The 18,438-nt window shown below is 34.0% G+C and overlaps 1 protein-coding gene and 1 non-coding gene across 4 annotated transcripts in view; one reads left to right on the top strand and one right to left on the bottom strand.

Annotated features, from left to right (window-relative positions):
* The window catches only part of tle2a (TLE family member 2, transcriptional corepressor a), a 77,806-nt gene that overhangs the window by 57,707 nt on the left and 1,661 nt on the right, over window positions 1-18,438 (bottom strand). The window contains exons 2-3 of one of the 3 annotated variants that reach the window (NM_001444225.1): window positions 10,076-10,307; window positions 3,512-3,607 (exon numbers count right to left, since the gene is read on the bottom strand). The exons of 1 other annotated variant lie outside the window; for it this stretch is intronic. The gene's annotated coding sequence lies outside the window, so the exon portion shown is untranslated. The remainder of the gene's footprint in view (window positions 1-3,511; window positions 3,608-10,075; window positions 10,308-18,438) is intronic. One more of the 3 variants, NM_001444226.1, reaches the window with a different exon arrangement.
* Window positions 8,511-8,582, top strand: trnaq-uug (transfer RNA glutamine (anticodon UUG)). The gene has a single exon. It is a non-coding gene; the product is annotated as a tRNA-Gln (tRNA).

Here is an 18,438-nt window from a genome sequence, read left to right as displayed (position 1 = left end):
TCCGGTTCATGTGGACTTTAAAATGACAAGTTCTTAGAAATGCTACTTTTGTTTATGATAGTTTTGTTCGCAGTACTCAGAAATTGTACAAATTATTTAAAAAGTAACGTTTAAATAAAATCACATTGAAATTAGAAATAATAAATAAAGGGCCGATCACACCAAACACTTTTTTTAAAATGGCAAAATGGCAAAAACCGGAGGGGCAGCAGCCGGTTAAAACGTGCAGGGCGTGTAAGCAGTACGCAAAACGCTCACAGCTGTTAGTGAAGCATTAAAAAAAGGAGCCTCTTAACGCAAAAAAAAAAAACGTGTTTGGTGTGATCGACCCCTTAATAACATTTTGTAAAACATCCTTTGAAAAAAAAAAAACAGCTCATAAAAACTTTTTTTTTTTTGTTGGAAAAACAAACAAAATTGAGTGTAAATATCCTAATAAATAAAAACTAACACATTTTAGGATTAATTTGTACTAAGGTAAAACAAAATAAGATAATAGGTTTTCCGAGAACATAATATTTCCCTATTTTATGTCATGATTTCGTAATACATTTGCTATGTTTACTATTCATGACATTCCAGTAGATGGCGATGTCATTTTTATAAGCAAACACTACATATGCACACACATGATCCCATTCACCTTATTTGTCCTATTGACCTTATTCTAAAATGCGGAAGTGCGCCTGTTTTCGCGATTGTCTTAGAACTTCCGATTCAGTCGCCTATGGGAGAAATGACTCGGAATAATAAACGGCAGAAAATGGCCAAACTACTTGCTCAACAAACAAATGTTTGCATGACTACACAGACCAAGTAGCATAATATAATAAGAAAATATTAAATTGCAACATCAAGCAGCGTAACGAGCTGTTGTTAACGTCAAAAAATGAATGGAAGTGAATGTGACCGGAAGTCGCGAGACAGAAAGATTCAAATGGCAGCGCCCGCTCGACAGCTGAGAACAAGGTAAATACCAGAGGATGCAGCCATTTAAATCTTTTTGGCTTGAGACTTCCGGTCTCATTCACTTTTAATTCATTTTTAGACGTTAAAAACAGTTTGTTATGGTGCTTGATGTTGCAAACTGATATGTTCTTATAATATTTTTCTGCTTTGTTTGTATAGTCATGCAAACACTTGTTTGTAGAGCAAACTACAAACTTGTCTGTGGTTTATTCTTTCTAGTCATTTCTCTTATAGGTAACTGAATCGGAAGTTAAAACAATTGCAAAAATGAGCGCACTTCCGCTTCTTTAGAATAAAGTCAATAGTCCAGCATAGTTGTTTTGGTTGTCAAGTACTCACACCATTACTAACAGAAAGCATAAAATGACAATCATTTTCAAAAAAAAAATGTTTTTTTCAAGTTTATGCAGAGATGATAGAAATTTCAAAAAATAAATTTGTGTGAGCACGGTCACAGCAAGAAGGTCGCTGGTTTGAGTCTCCGCTGGATCAGTTGGCATTTTTGTATGCAGTTTGTGCAATAGATTAATAAAAAACTAAATGGGCCATAGTGTATGAGTGTTTCAACTGTGTAAAACAGATGAAGAATAAGTTGGCGGTTCATTCCACTGTGGCAACCCCTGATGAATAAAAGGACTAAGCTGAAGAAAATTTTCAGAAGTTTCCCCTACAAATACCATTGCTTTTAAATGTGTCAAAAATGCAGTAAAAATATTTTTACACTATTTTACACTACACTAAAATTCACATTTTTTTTTTTGTTTCAGTCTGTTTCAATCTTTAAGGATATCTTTAAGGATTAACTGGATATTAGCTAGTGTGCTCCAAAACAGTGACAAAATTTGCGTTTAGAAGATAAAAAACAAATATAAACATGTACAATTTGTCATTTCCACCTAAATCGATCAACGATTTTTTCAATTCTCATAAAATCTTGACCAAACAAATACTCTCTAAAATCATACATGCCCCACGCCCTTTCAGGTGCTTTTCATTTGATGCGCTTGAGCTCAACCACTCTCACTTGCAAAACTGTGATGATTCGAAATGCTATAGGCTGTTTTTTTTTTTAACGGAGAGGAGCTACACTACGTCCCAACCTTTCTAGTTTTCCAGTTAAGATTATGTCAAACATAGAATAAAAATGCACATTTCAGAGCACTTCACGGGACCTTTAAGAATTAAATAATAGCTTTTAAACCACAATCAAATTTTCATACAAGATGAATATTCTAAAAAACAAAAAGTGACAGAAATATTTCTTTATCACAAACACAAAGCTTTTAGTTTCGCCTTTCCTCGAACAGTTCACATGCTAGATATATGGTTTCACACACTCGACTGCAAACATACCTGTGCACATATATCAAACTGACAGCAGTGTCTTCACTTTCTCCAATTACAGGACTATATTTAGGCCCGAAATGGTCACTTATTCAGCGGCGGAGAGATAATTTGTTTGCATTTGTGTTGGTGCTTTGCTCTCGGCGTGACACTTGTGGTACTTGACTCTCTGCTTAAGGATTTGTCGCGATATATGCACTTAGCAGAATGTGACCTTGCTAAGAAAAGCACTTCATATAAATGTAAACCTGATGCAAAAACATCCACTTTTGAATAATCTTAACAGCCAAAAGACTAAAGGGCCATTCAATGACAATGACTACAATGATGTTGTAAAAACCATACTAAAATAATAATTCCATCCTTTTTTTAAGAGCTTGAACGTTTAAAGTAGTAGCAGTTTTTTTTATTGCTAATAGTTACAGTTCTTAATTATTAATGGGTCTTAATGAACAAAAATGGGTAAAAGTCTGTTTACAATAAGAATTATAACTGAAAAGTAAACTATTTTATCAATAGACAATAGCCAGCAGGCACAGGACGTCAATATGATGTCAGATTGATGTTGTACCCTCGTCATCGGGACGTTACATTTTGTCTGTAAATGAAAATTGGGTTGACGTCAGAACCCAACATCAGGCCAACGTCCAACCTAAAATCAACCCAATGTCTAATGATGTTACAGCTTGACGTTGTGTGGGTGTTACCATTATGACGTCTATCAGATGTTGGATTTTGGTTGCCATACCTGATGAATAAGTGTCAGTATATGACGTCAATATGACGTTGGTTTAAGATGTTGGCTCGATGTTGGATTTTGGTCACTTTCCAACACAACCTAAAATCAACAAAATATCAACGTCATTTTACATCGTTATTGCACATCATAATAACGTCCTGACGTCATGACCTAAATCAATCAAATCAAGTAAATAAATCAAATCAAGACTAATATTAACGTCTCATGTAGTTGTGTGCCTGCTGGGTACATTTACAGCAATGGACAATATATTCTGTTAATTAGAAGTGTGCTCTACAGTTTTGTCTATCACTTTAAATTCTAAGACTGATTCTGATTGGCTGTCTGTTTCACCATTTACTTGGTTTGTGAACAATTGATTTTATTACTTCAGTTTTGTTTAATATAGAAAGGATACAGCTTATGACGTCACAGTGGTGCAGTGAGTAGCACGATCACCTCACAGCAAGAAGGTCGCTGGTTCAAGCCTCGACTGGGTCAGTTGGCTTTTCTCCTTGTGTTTGCGTGGGTTTCCTCTGGGTGCTCCGGTTTCCCCTACAGTCCAAAGACATGTGGTACAGGTGAATTGGGTAAGCTAAATTGTAGTGAATGAGAGTGTATGGATGTTTCTTAGTGATGGGTTGCAGCTGGATGGGCATCCGCTGAATAAAACATATGCTGGATAAGTTGGCGGTTCATTCCACTGTGGTGACCCCAGATTAATAAAGCGACTAAGCTGAAAAGAAAATTAATGAATAATGAGGATACACCATATGACTATATCTTAAAACAAACCCCCCACCCAAGTAGACTTATTCTACATTAACAGAAGTCAGAAGATTGCTATAAAAAACAAGAATAATGTTAAACCAAATAAAGAGTAGAAGTTTTAAAACATTCAAATAAATGACTATTACACATTGAGATACATAAAGTACACATAAACAGAAAAGCTGTACATTAGAAGTTAGAAACAAAAGATTTGAAAACATCAAGCAGTATAATCCAAGACTTAACAGTTTTTGACTGAGCTTCATGTGTGCACACTGTTTAAAGTTCCATACAAATAATGTCCAGCAATGATAGGCCCCATTGACGTCTACTCATTATATGAGGAGGGATCCATTAATTCATTTTCTTTTCGGGTTAGTCCCTTTATTAATCCGGGGGCGCCACAGCAGAATGAACCACCAACTTATCCAGCACGTTTTTACGCAGCGGATGCCCTTCCAGCTGCAACACAAGGGAGAACATGCAAACTCCACACAGAAACGCCAACTGAACCAGCCAAGGCTCGAACCAGCAACCTTCTTGCTGTGAGGCGACAGCACTATCTACTACACCACCAGACCACCACCAGACCACTATCTACTTCTATCTACTATCTACTTCTATCTACTTCTATCTACTTTCACCATTTACCAAAAAAAAGTAAAGTGTTTTGTCCACTTTACTATGGAATATATTCATTCATTCATTCATTCTTGTCAGCTTAGTCCCTTTATTAATCCAAGGTCCCCACAGTGGAATATATATACATAAATTCTTAAATGTACAACGAAAAACGACAAACTCTTTACATTTTTTTAAATTATATATATATATATATATATATATATATATATATATATATATATATATATATATATATATAATTTTATACATTTAATTATTTCCATTTTATTTATTTCTACTTTCATTTGTGACAATAAAACATCAAAATATGAGTGAAATTATGTTCAGTGTTGTTCAGTTTTAGAAAAACAAATCTGTAAAAATGAAACAACACTTATTTTGACCTGTATTTATCAAAATAAATCAAAGAAAATTACATTTTTACTATATTTTAAATATTTAGCTGGCAAATAGATAAAACCTAGCAATCTGAAGGTCATTGATTGGCCCAAGGCCCACTTTTAAAAAACCACCCCTTTAAATTTGCGTCTTTTAATGTGTCGTCAAATATTTTGTTGTTCTAAATCTGCCTGCCAAGATATTGTGGTGTATAAACGAATGTTTCCCTGAATGACATTTCTCTATAAAACAGTTGTATTACTAATTACTAATTTTATGCTCAGAGGAAAAAAACATTAAACAAAACACATTCTAACATATGAAAAACAACCTCTCTAAGTGTGACACTAAGCACTCGACTTGATCTGCTAATTATCGCAATGTCTACTAATGAAAGAATGTGACCTTGCTATGAATGTGCTCAAGATAAATATAAAACTGATGACTCATCAGCTTTTAAATAAATATATCAGCCATAGAAAAACTAATGAATGAGCAACAATGAAAGTCTATAGCGTAGAGTGTGTCTCCAGGCCAGAGTGGAGGTGACTGACGGCTAGACAAGACTGTGCTGTTGTTGTGATCCCCTCTACACACACACAAACACACACACACACACACACACACACACACACACACACACACACACACACACACACATACACACATCCCTCACAGACAAGCCTCATGTCAGCACGGAGACGGCAGGCTGATTTATTGGATTCTCCTCCCTTGGGATCCTCCAATTCTCCCCCCATCCATCCATCCATCCATCCATCCCTCCTCCTCTTTCCTGCTTTCCCCAGGGGGCAGAGAAGGGGTAATGACCCACATCAGCATCCAAACACACACACACACACACACAGAAACAATTGTTCAAGCACATTTGCACCCTTCACAGGATATCAAACCTCGAAATTTGAAATTCCATCGCAGCAATTATTCAAGCCATAATTAAGATGATTCATGCTGACAAAAAAAGATGCTTCAACCTGAAAGCAAGACGGTGCATTTGCATATAGAGATAAGTCTGCTATTATCATAGATGTATTAATTTTGTTGTTGAATGCATGTCAGTTTTGTCTTTATTTGAGCCCGTTCGTATCCAATGCTGCATTTCTGATCAGTTTTTATGAGTCAGCAGATTAACGGATTCATAATATCGCCTTTGAAACATTTTACAATGTTGTAATTTGGTTGCAATTAGGTAACGTTGTAGTAAAAATTATTTAAATAAATTCTAAAACATTTTTACTATTGAAAATTCATTCATTTAATTACCTTCTCGAGCTGCCATACTTAAATATATTGTTATTAAAATTAAACATTTTCCAAAAAATACCATCACAATATTTGGTATTGCGATATTTTATATTTTATTCTGCAATAATTGTTGCGATATGAATACAGTTTCACAAGATGGTTTGAATAGTTTTCTGGGACGTTTAACAGTATGCAGGTACATAAATTTAAAAAATCACAATGCAAAATATGATTTTCTTATGCTTTTTCTCATTTCTAGACTAAATATCTAAAGATTCTTAGATTAAGAACTTGTTTTGAACTTCAGAAGACATAAGCTAAAATTAAGAGTTTTCTTTAAAATGACAAGCTAAATTATCTTCCTGTGGGATAATAATAATAATAATATTATATAATAATATAATAATGATAATGTTAAAAAATAATAATCATTTTTGCATAAATCGTATAAATTCTGTATAAATACAATAAATAAATACAATAATTAATTTTTGGCTCATGTTCAACTATAATCCAGACTCAACATTGCATATCTTTGCTATGTGACTATTGCAGATGTGCACACTGCGATATCGATGCTAAAACGATATATTGTGCAGCTCTAATACCAATATTATATAATTTATAATTTATATACAATTAATTAATTTATAATTTATATAATTATATAATTTGTTTTTACCAAAACTAAACCACAGCAAACTGCAACTTATAAAAGATGCTGTATACAGGTGTCAAAATAATGTAATGATGTCTAATATAAATAACGAAAGAAATGTTTCTAAATACAAAACCAATACACAACCATTTGTTTGTGTGTGTGTGTGTGTGTGTGAGCTTGACCAGCCTGGTTTAAGCTAGACATAGCTTGTTATAGCTGGGCTTTCAGCCTGATAGGTTGGTCAATCTGGATTTAGCTGGTCATCTCCCAGCCTGACCAGCTAATACCAGGGTGGAAATGGCTGGAAACCTGAAAAAGTCAAAACAACCTTTAAAACCAGGCTGGTGACCAGCTAAAACCAGCTAACCAGCTTAGGTTGGTTTAAGCTGTTTTTGTTAAATATGTGGTCAGTTTTTATGAGCCAACTGGTTATATTTTGAATAAAAATGTAGGCAATTTAGTGTGTTAACATTTTAATTACTTATTTTACATTTATTTGTGAATAAAAAATTGATATTTAAAAAAATGTTTAGGTGACATGGAGCTCAGTGGTTAGCACTGTCGCCTCACAGCAAGACGTTGACCACACAGAAATGATCATTAGTTGGCATTACTGTGTGGAGTTTGCACAAGGATGCACACGGATGTTCTCCGTGTTTGCATGTGTTTCCTCCAGGTACTCCAGATTCCCACACAGTCCAAAGACATGTGTAACAGGTGAATTAAGTAAACTAAATTGGCCATAGTATATGTGTGTGAATGAGTGTGTATGGGTGTTTCCCAGTACTGGGTTGCAGCAGGAAGGGCATCTGCAGTGTAAAACATATGCTGGATAAGTTGGCAGTTCATTCCGCTGTGGCAACTCCTGAAGAATAAAGGGACTAAGCCGAAGGAAAATGAATGAATAAAAAATGTTTTCAATTTGACTTACAAGATAAACTTGTTTTTTTTTTTTACATATGTCACAAATTATTATTAAATAAATATTGTTTTGACAAATTGCATCACATTATGATGTTATACCACCTGAATTAGTCTTGTTATTTAAAAAAGTCATTGATTAAATACGATCAATGATATCGATCTATTATCTTTTGTTTGTTGTTTCAAAAGGGACAGCAGTATCACTTGATGTTTTCTACATTTTTCAAATGTTTCATTATTTTATTGATATTTTCTAATGTGTTTGTGCGCCCACGTGTGTGTTAATTCTAATCACTGCAAATGCCCTAATTTGCTTCTAATATAGATTGCAATCACTAGAATAACGGTAAAATGTGCTACGAGCTGCCCCCTTCAGGTACATATCAGAATTGCAAAGCAGGGCGTACAATTAAAATCAACTGAAGAGGCTTTTATGAACTGACATGTTTTCCGTGGGTGTAACTGCAATTCTCACATTTTGCTTCATATTTTCACGTCGTTTTAATCACAGTTGGTACAGCTTAATCTCGAGAACTCGTGTATAAAACGAGCTAGCGAGTTTGCTAACGTTAGCTTAGCTCGCGGTTATTTGTTGTGTCGCGCTAGATGTTGTAATGTCTTTATTTATTTTTATTTATCTCGAATACATTTTAAGAAAATTGAGCTGATTTGTTTGTCAGAGGTAGCAAGGGTTAATGAAATGCTATTTCTAGAACACAACATAGAGGCAATTCTGTTGGGGAAATGTCTGCCTATAAATGTGTGTACGTTCTGTGTTTAGAAATATTTTCCCTTGACTCACCTATTCAAGCACGTGGTTCTATGGTGTAATGGTTAGCACTCTGGACTTTGAATCCAGCGATCCGAGTTCAAATCTCGGTAGAACCTATATTTTTGCTCTTATTAACCTGCGAATAAGAAAAGTCAGAAAACAGCCGGTAGAAATAAACGAAATTAGCCGCAAAACGGTAAACATGAAGGAGCTTCTGTTCCGTTCACCGTTGTTTTGAGGGTTAGCATACTGCTTACTACATACTCCATACTACAGTTTGAAGATTTAAAAGTAAATGTAATATATTTTTATTTAATTAAAAACAGTCGGCAGTATTTATTTTTTAACAAAACATTTAAAACATATATTGCTATATTTTACGATAGTCAAACAGAACTGATTATAATCAGAGTTCTGCAAATTGTGTGCATATGATCTCTCACGGATAGAGTTGAATTGTATTTTAAAGTAGATACATATTCACTTTTTGTTGCCTGACTACAAAATAATGACTCCTAAACTATCCATAAAATAAAACTCCCGCCGGAAAATAAAAATAATAATAATTAGCATTATCTTGTTATCATGACTAGCAAGGTGTTATACTTTAAATGTCCAGGAGACGTCAGTATATGATATATGAAATCTGGGGGAAACACCTAACAAATGTTTGGACCTCATAAAAATTCTGTGAATTATTTTACATATTAAATAAACATTTTCTATTTTATCACTTCAAATGTATTTCACTCATGTGATTTAAAATATAACTATCAGCATAATTATTTCAATCTTAAGTGTAATTCTAATATGACTGATAATCAAGAAGATTAATCGTTGAAGGTGATTGTCATCCATTTGGATGAAAAAATGTGATAAAGAATATTATTTAAAAAAACTTTTATTAATCAAGGATACATTAAAATGATCAAAAGGGACAGTAAAGACCTTTAAAATATTTGAAAATAAAAATGCTGTTATTTTAAACTTTGGATTCTTCAAAGCATGAGAAAAAATTAATTATTAATTACACTTTAGAAAATACTAGGTTGTCGTAACCTAATATTGGGTCAAAATTTGACAAACGTCACTTTTTTATTATCATTTTTAAAAATGTAACCAAAATGTGACTTTTTAACCCAACAGTTGGATTTGTCCATATCTGACCCAGCATTGGTTTAACATAACCGATCATTTTTTAGTATCATTTGTATCATTAGTAATAACAAGAGCCATTATAACTGACTGATTACCAGTAATAACTGATCGAAAAAGAGCAGCAAATCAGCATTTTAAAGAAATTTTGAAGGATCATGTGACTCTAAAAACAGATTATCGATGCTGAAAAATCAGCTTTAAATTACAGAAATAATGTACATTATATATTATATTCACAGTTATTCAAAATGTAAATAACATAATATTTATATATATTATATAAAATATTAGTTGATAAGCAGATAAGACATTTTTTTGAAATGTTCCAAACTTTTGAATGGTGTGTGTATACACTCACAGGCCACTTTATTAGGTACACCTTACTAATAACCAGAAGAAACCAGTCTGAGATGATTTGCGCTTGTGTGTTCAGAGATGCTCTTCTGCATACCTCGGTTGTAATGAGTGTTTATTGTTGCCCTTCTATCAGCTCGAACCAGTCTGGCCATTCTCCTCTGACCTCTGGCATCAACAAGGCATTTGTGCCCAAAGAACTGTCGCTCACTGGATATTTTCTTTTTTTTTTGGACCATTCTCTGTAAACTTTAGTTTAAATTCTCTGTAATCCTAGTTGTGCGTGAAAATCCCAGGAGATCAGCAGTTTCTGAAATACTCAGACCAGCCTGTAAGAAAAAATGAGGACGACGTAGTAATCTCTATGAAGATTTTTATTCAGCATAGCAGTCTCAAAAAAACATGGCAGTACCTTGGGTTCAGCGGAGTCAGAATAAACCCCAAACATTTTTAGACTCAAACCTTTATACTGTTTCAGATGTTGCATTTAAAATTGCCTTCTGATGTTAAAGAAGTTGCTCTTTGCTATTGAGCTGTTCTCTCTGTGTCTCTATGTCAATGCAGTTTCCACACCATTGATGAATTGGTTCTCTGTGCACCACATCCAACCCCATTCTACAATTGTTGTCTGGCACCAACAACCACGCCACGTTCAAAGTCACTAAAATCACCTTTGTTCTCCATTCTGATGCTGGATTTGAACTGCAGCAGATCGTCTTGATCATGTCTACAAGCCTAAATGCATTGAGTTGCTGCCATGTGATTGGCTGATTAGAAATCTGCGTTAACAAGCAGTTGGACAGGTGTACCTAATAAAGTGGCCGGTGAGTGTATATATTTATCTCCTTGCACGCATGCACTCTATGTCCTTTTTTACTTTCATATTCCCTCCAGCACCAACTTTCTGAATCTTAAAATACTCAACTTCTCTTTTCTCTCCAGCCATAGTGCTCATATTTTTCCCCTTCACCCTATCTGAGCCCATTTGGCAAGTTAACAGACCCTGTATTTTCCAGGCCTGAGCCACTGCTGCCCATTCCAGATGTCTCTAGTGGATGCTTTGACCTCACCAGGAGCCAAACGTCCCATTAGAGTTAGCCGGAAATCTGGCCTTGAGGCTTATATGTACAACGTACGTGTCTGTAAATGATCTAAAAGTCTAAAATTCCACATTTATTAAGCCACTACGAGTATGTGTGTGAATGAACAGTCAAAGTGTTGTTATTTTTCAGAATATGAGGGAAACTGCGGTTGCCAGGTGTTCATTAAATCACGCATTTGTGTATCAAAGTTACTTCAAGTCGTCACGAAATCAAAAGAGACACAATTGGAATATTTTTCCTTTCACTCAAGTAAAACCTTTGGCTTGTTACACTGCTGTCAGCAGCTCACAAAATGTACAACGGTCCAATGTGTGTTACCTGTAATAATTCCACACAGAGCCGCAGAGAACAGCAGCAACAGTGAGTGAGTATAAATATATAAACCCATCCAGCCGATGGTGGGTATGGCCAGGAGCCAGACATCACTGACCCCTGGACTGAAAGAAGTGTAGTATTGTCTCTCTCTAGGCCTTCAGCTCTGTGTATTTCAAGTCAGCCGGCGGATCCCTCCAGGATTATTTGCTTTTGCCAGGATATATGCCACATGTGAGTCAGAAAAAAACTGCTTTCATCATTTCCTTAAAGGAAGGAAGCATTTTCTGGCAAATTAAGAATGATATAGAACGCAATTATAATTATTTGATATTTACAGTTGAAGTCAGAATTATTAGCCCCACTAATTGATTTTTTTTTTATTTTTTAAATATTTCCTAAATTATGTTTAACAGAGCAAGAACATTTTCACAGTATGTTTGATAATATTTTTCCCTCTGGAGAAAGTCTTATTTGTTTTATTTTGGCTAGATTAAAAACAGTTTTTAATTTTTTAAAAACCATTTAAGGTCAAAATTAAGCATTTTTTTCCCAATAGTCTACAGAACAAACCATCGTTATACAATAACTTGCCTAATTTCCCTAACCTGCCTAGTCAACCTAATTAACCTAGTTAAGCCTTTAAATGTCACTTTAAGCTGTATAGAAGTGTCTTGAAAAATATCTAATCAAATAATATTTACTGTCATCATGGCAAAGATAAAATAAATCAGTTATTAAAACTATCATGTTTAGAAATGTGTTGAAAAAACCTTCTCTCCATTAAACAGAAACTGGAGAAAAAAATAAACAGGGGGGCAGAAAACATGAAATAGTGATGAGTAATGGCTTATGAAAAGATTTGTGTGAATGGTCTTCAAAGTATGTGTTTTTTAGTCTAATGGTTTTGTTTCAGGATTGCAGTGTGTGAAAAATAACACTATTGTTTTATTATTAATTCCATAAAGCAAGGGAATACAAGACCATGTGTTGATTAATCTGGGAAAATAGATGAAGAAATACATTTAGAAATGAATTATATCACTAAAGTCACATGCAGATTAGCTTATTTATAATAATATAATATATAATAGAATAGAAATCCTTTGTAGCTGTTTCAGTGGGTTTATTTTACAAGAGTCTATTTTAATTAGCATTATACATTTTGTAACTACTGTATTTTATATTGTTTTTATGGAATGTCTGCAGCAATATGGTGATGCCTATAACAAATTTCCTGTCAAAGACAATAAAGTTTACTACTTCTACTACTAATAATAATAGCAAGGCACATTGTAAGCCAGTGTTAACATTTCCCATCTGGACAACTGGAATTTTACTCATTCATTTTCTTTTCTGCTTAGTCCCTTTATTAATTTGGGGTAACAACAGCGTAATGAACCACCAACTTATCCAGCGGTTCATTATGCTGTGGCGACCCCAGATTATTAAACGGAAAGCCAAAAAGAAAATGAATGAATGAATATTTGCTATATAACTGCCCCTCCAAGAAAAAAATTGGATTGCATTTCTTAACTCCTAATGTTGCTAGTTAACACACAATGCATTTTTAACACATCCCATAATTTCTAAAATATCAACCAAATGATTGATATGTACCAGAATTAATACGTGTATATGAAAAATAAAAAAATATAAAGTGTAAGACCCAAATAATCAAAATAAAACATTATTGAATAGTAAATCATCTTTTATTGAAGTGTACCATAAAATAGTTCAGATTCTCATTTAACATGTTTTCTTATTGTTTTTTTGTTTTTTTTACAATAAAACCAAAATTAAGTGTAGTAGTGTAGTGCAACAGGAATTTGTTTGTTTGATTTTTTGTAAACCAGCAATGCTGTGTGTCTTTTTTTAATTGACTTTAATAGTCATTATGTAAAACAATCAAAATATGGTCAACCGTTTGGTAGAGCAGGCAGTTAAAGGGTGAAATGTTCAAGATATCTTCATAAGCTTTTTTTAATGTTTGTAGATTTTTCTTAATTAGGATAGCCATAATATAGTATGGAAAGTAAGTCAGCATATAATTTGGGAAAAGGTTTTGAAGGGATACTGTGGATGCCCATCTTTTTTTGGGACACTGTACAATAACAAACTATTTTTACGTTACTCTGGGGGATAGATGTAGGCTTGGAGTAGACGTTAATTAAATACAATTTACCGGTTAATTTACTAAATAATATTAATAATCTAAATAATACAAAATAATATTATATCTAGAATACTTTTTTCTGATTGGACCGTCAAGGCATGGCAATAAGGCTATCAGCCTGTTCACTGGTGGAACTGAAACCAGTGTTCTGTCGATTTGTCCTACTTTGTCAGATTGTCCTCCCATTCAAAAAGTAGGTAGCGCATTTTAATGACGCAATATGCTACCCATCACATTTTGCTACCAGTGTAAATTTTAATGTGTAGTAGTGTTATATAAGCTGATTACCCTAACCTACCTTATCCCTAACCCCAACCTCAGGACCATTCCAATACAGTGCAGCATAATCTGGGTAGGATCAAATGTCAAAAATGTGCCGATTTTATTACATCTAATTTACTATTCATGCATTCATTTTCTGTTCGGCTTATCTCTTTATTAATCAGCGGTCACCACAGCGGAATGAATCGGCAACTTATCAGCACATGTTTTACGCAGCGTAATCTAATTTATTAATTAAACGTAATTATGTTTCAGTGTTTTGATAGATATTTTGTGTATTCTGACCTACAATTCCTGATTAGCTTGGTTACTATAAGTCAAACTATGCATCTAATTTGACTTTACTTTTAGGCTAATTGTAGAAACAAACAGAGATTTTACGAGAAAACTTGAAACTGAGATGAGAAACAGTCTTATGAACAGTTACGTTGTCTATTGGTGCTCTAGATCTGCCGGTTTCAGATTGTTCACTGTTGCCAACTATTTTCAATGAAAAGGCGCTACGCTTTGCTCGAGAAGTCGCTAGATTACGTCATACGTTAATTTGTATATTACTGACGTCATGACGTTTTACCATTTCTGTTTGTTTGACAGCCTATGGTTAATAAAGGGGTATTTATATTTGCACTACGCTTTATGTAAGCATGTCAATTTAACTAAATTCATTGCTGTTTGAATACAGTATATCATTGTAGATGTGCAGTGAATGTGCAGTAATCTCTCAGACGTAATAAACTCTAACAAGTTCTGAAACTCTCACTTAAAACATCTGTGATTGTGAACAAAAAAAGAATAAACCGTAAAATTAAATTGTTAATATAAAGGAGAAGCAGATTGGTTTGACTGTACAAGAGAAATACCTTCACACTGCCACTGCTAAATCCAATAATCATTTGCCGTCGATACGCAGAGGGGTGATCTGCTGTCAGGCTGGAGGTGGCAGAGACTGCTGTACGAGGACTGGGCCGCCTGTCAGTGCTCTGAGGCGGGGGAGGGGGATTATTTTGTTTTTTTTAAATAAATTTTTTAGTCTTATTATGTATTCAAAATTCCACTTCGTGAGTTGTTCTTTTAAGAAATTTCCACGGTTGTTGTAGCTACTAAATCATATGGACAGGAACAGAAATTAAGTTATTCAGATGTGCTTTCGAACTGAACGGTTCGAAAACGTGCAATAGGCTACCATAAAAGGCATGAATTCTACGCAGTTTTGCAACCTTAAAGGGCTTCACAAACTATTCAAATAAAATGGTTTATTGTTGCACAAATGTGTAAGCATTTTAGTGACTTTTCCACATTCAACATTATCTATTGTAGATAGATTGTTAATGACGATACTGTCGTTTACAAACTACAGCAGCACCGCCAGTATTTTGGAGCCATAGTATCGCGATGCTAAAATAGTACTGGAAAACCATGCAACCCAATTTGCATGTTCTCCCAGTGTTGGCGTAGGTTTCTTTTGGGTGCTCCAGTTACCACACAGTCTAAACACATGTGCTATAGACCTTTTTCTTAGAACGCAAAATTACCCATTATGCTTTGCATGTATGCGCAAGGAGAATGCTAGGAACTTCCGGTCGGCAGCTGATGAGTGTCACATTTGGACAGATTTGAAACAATAGTTTTAATCTATTTTACCTGCTTTTATTATCTTTGAACTAATACTGTTGTCCATCATCTCCTGGTCTGATTATTAAAAGAAATGCGATCTAATAGGATGGAAAACAGCTGCTGTGAGGCACTTTCCCCTCGTTGTCAGATGGCATCTTCTGCTGTTTAAATGAAGCCTCGTCATCGCTAAAGTCAACATTTTCTCTTTCTTTTAAATATAAAACCAGCCCAATCAAACGTGATGGTATGACTTACATACCTGTTAAGTTTCATGCCAGTAATCTGGTTTGCTCTATAATGCAATGAAGTATCGCGTGCGTGTTTGTGTGTGTCCAGAAACACACACACACACACACACACACACACACACACACACACACACTGTATTTCTGACGGCAGACACGTGAACTAGGGGAATATTTTTCTTTCACACTTGAACCACATCTGACAGATTATAACGGCTTTAACATACACATTTCTAAGTGGTGTGTCACAAAAACACTGTGTAATCCATTAAAAACGCCATTTTCGGAGTGCAATTTACCTATTGTAAACGATGTAAACGGAAGTTCTAACTATTCTACCGGAAGTCGCTGGTCGCTATGGCGCCCTCCATGCAGCAGCCAAGAAAAAGGTCTATAGGGGAACCGATGAACTAAATTTTTCTGTAGTAAATTTTTCTAAAAAACGTTGAGTTATTTATTTAACTCAATGGTTAAGTTAAACATATTTGGTGCTTTGTTGGGTTATTTTTAACCTTAATTAGGTTATTTATTAATAACTTAACCAGTTAAGTTAAATATTTGGTGCTTTGTTGGGTTATTTCTAACCTTTCTTTGCTATTTATTAATAAGTCAACCAGTTGGGTTAAAATTTTGAATTTCAACAAACAACTGATTTAATTGACACAAAACAGCTGTACTAATTTGCGTGCGTAATGTTGTTTTTGCGCTATAAAGTTTATTTAAGCTACAACACTATTTTGTTGTTATTTTCTAACAAATTACCTTCGTGTCATGGTTTTTATATCCGTTTCACCATCAAAGACCATCTTTTAGAAGTGTTTGGATGTGGTTAAAATGTATTGTACATTGTGGACACTGAGCTAAGCCTGCTGCAGCTGCTGGACGGTCTCTACAGCACAAAGATATCCATATTCTGCACATGATTTTCTGCTTGCACAGTTTATAACCGTCTGCTCTTTCTTCATTGTTTGTGATTCTTGATTTATTTGAACAAAAGAATCTGGAACTAAAATGAAATTGAAATAATGCATTTTCAATATTTTTGAATACTGGTATTTCTTTACACAGTCATATTTATAATATTAATAGTAGTACTAGTAGCATTGGTAAACCAGAATGGAAAAAAAACAGTTAATCAAAATAATCCAATGCATTGGGTTAAAATAACCCATAGTTGGGAAGGTGCTATAATAACCTATAGTTGAGTTATATGTTGGGATATTTTTAACCCAACTATTTTAACAGAGTAATGAAGGAAGATCATGTAAAGGGATGTGTTGCTTTAGTTTTCTGACCCTGATAAGGACATTTAATTTGGAGAATTTGATGTAAAAATGTCTAACAAATATTGTGAATGGTTTCTCTTTGCAATAAAAAACTTAAATAAAAAAAAAAAAAAAAAAAAACCTTGATTATGCTAAAAACCTGCTCTTTGTACAAAATGCAACGAAGAAGTAGGTACACTTTATCACTTATTATGGGAGTGCAATGAGATCCAAACATTTTGGAGGGTGATTCTTATCATGATTGGTGAATTAATTGAGGAAAATGTACATCTGGATCCCAAATTATGTTTATTTCATATATACCCTGTAAACCTGGATCTAAACACAAGCAAACACAAACTATTAGATTTTAGTTTACTCCAAGTGAAGTGTGTTATTGCTGTAAATTGGAAAATAAAAAATAAATAAAATCAAGGGCCATCCTGTGGCCAGTGGATTAAAGAAATGATCTTGCTCTGGAGAAGCTGACATACACTGTTAAAGGAAAATGACAAGATTTTTATAAAACATGGACCCCGTTTCAACACTTTCTGAACCATGTGGACCATGCAACATTTTTAGATGTTTGAGCTTTCAGACCCTTGTTGGTGTCTTCTAGTATTGTTCAGATGTCTTACATTTCAGCAACAATTAACAAATTTGTTTAAACAGTAACACTAGAAAGCTGTAAAACGCAAGATACAAAACTGCACTGAACATTGTTATTATTTATTTATTTTTTTAATTATGTACTGGTATTATTTGAATTTATGTAACTTATTTACATAATAATTTTCACATGTTAAACATTTGTCTTTTCACTTATTTATTTATTTAAGTATTTTGTTCTGTAGTTTAAACAAAACACATTAAATATATTTTGGGGGAAAAAATAACCTGCATTATATTAAAAAAGGAACTCAAATATTAATAGTTTTCAGAAAACGAAGATAAGGGAGTAAATCTAGCGAGGCTACTTATAGTGAGTTAGGATAGATCAGATTGGCTAACTAATGAGTGTAGATGGGAGGCCAGCTGCAGTCAATCATATCACATGCTCCTCTCGAAATTAGTTTGAAAATTTTTAATTTTTTAAACACTATTTTAAGGAAAAAAACTATTAGCCCCATCAAGCTAAATTTTGTTTCGATAGTCTACAGAACAAATCATCGATATACAATGACTTGACTAATTACCCCAACCTGCCAAGTTAAACTAAATAACCTAGTTAAGCCTTTAAATGTCACTTTAATCTGTATAGAAGTGTCTTGAAAAATATCTAGTCAACTAATATTTACTGTCATCATGACAAAGATAAAATAAATCAATTATTAGAAATGAGTGATTTCAACTATTATGTTAAGAAATGTGCTGAAAAAAAATCTGCTCTCAGTTAAACATGAATTAGGAAAAAAAAAAAAAAACAGGGGGCTAATAATTCACGGGGCTAATAATTCTGACTT

This window comes from Danio rerio, chromosome 22, assembly GCF_052040795.2.
Source record: "Danio rerio strain M-AB ecotype USA chromosome 22, GRCz13ab, whole genome shotgun sequence".
In the NCBI taxonomy this organism is placed as follows: Eukaryota; Metazoa; Chordata; class Actinopteri; order Cypriniformes; family Danionidae; genus Danio; species Danio rerio.
This window is presented reverse-complemented; position numbering and strand designations above follow the sequence as displayed.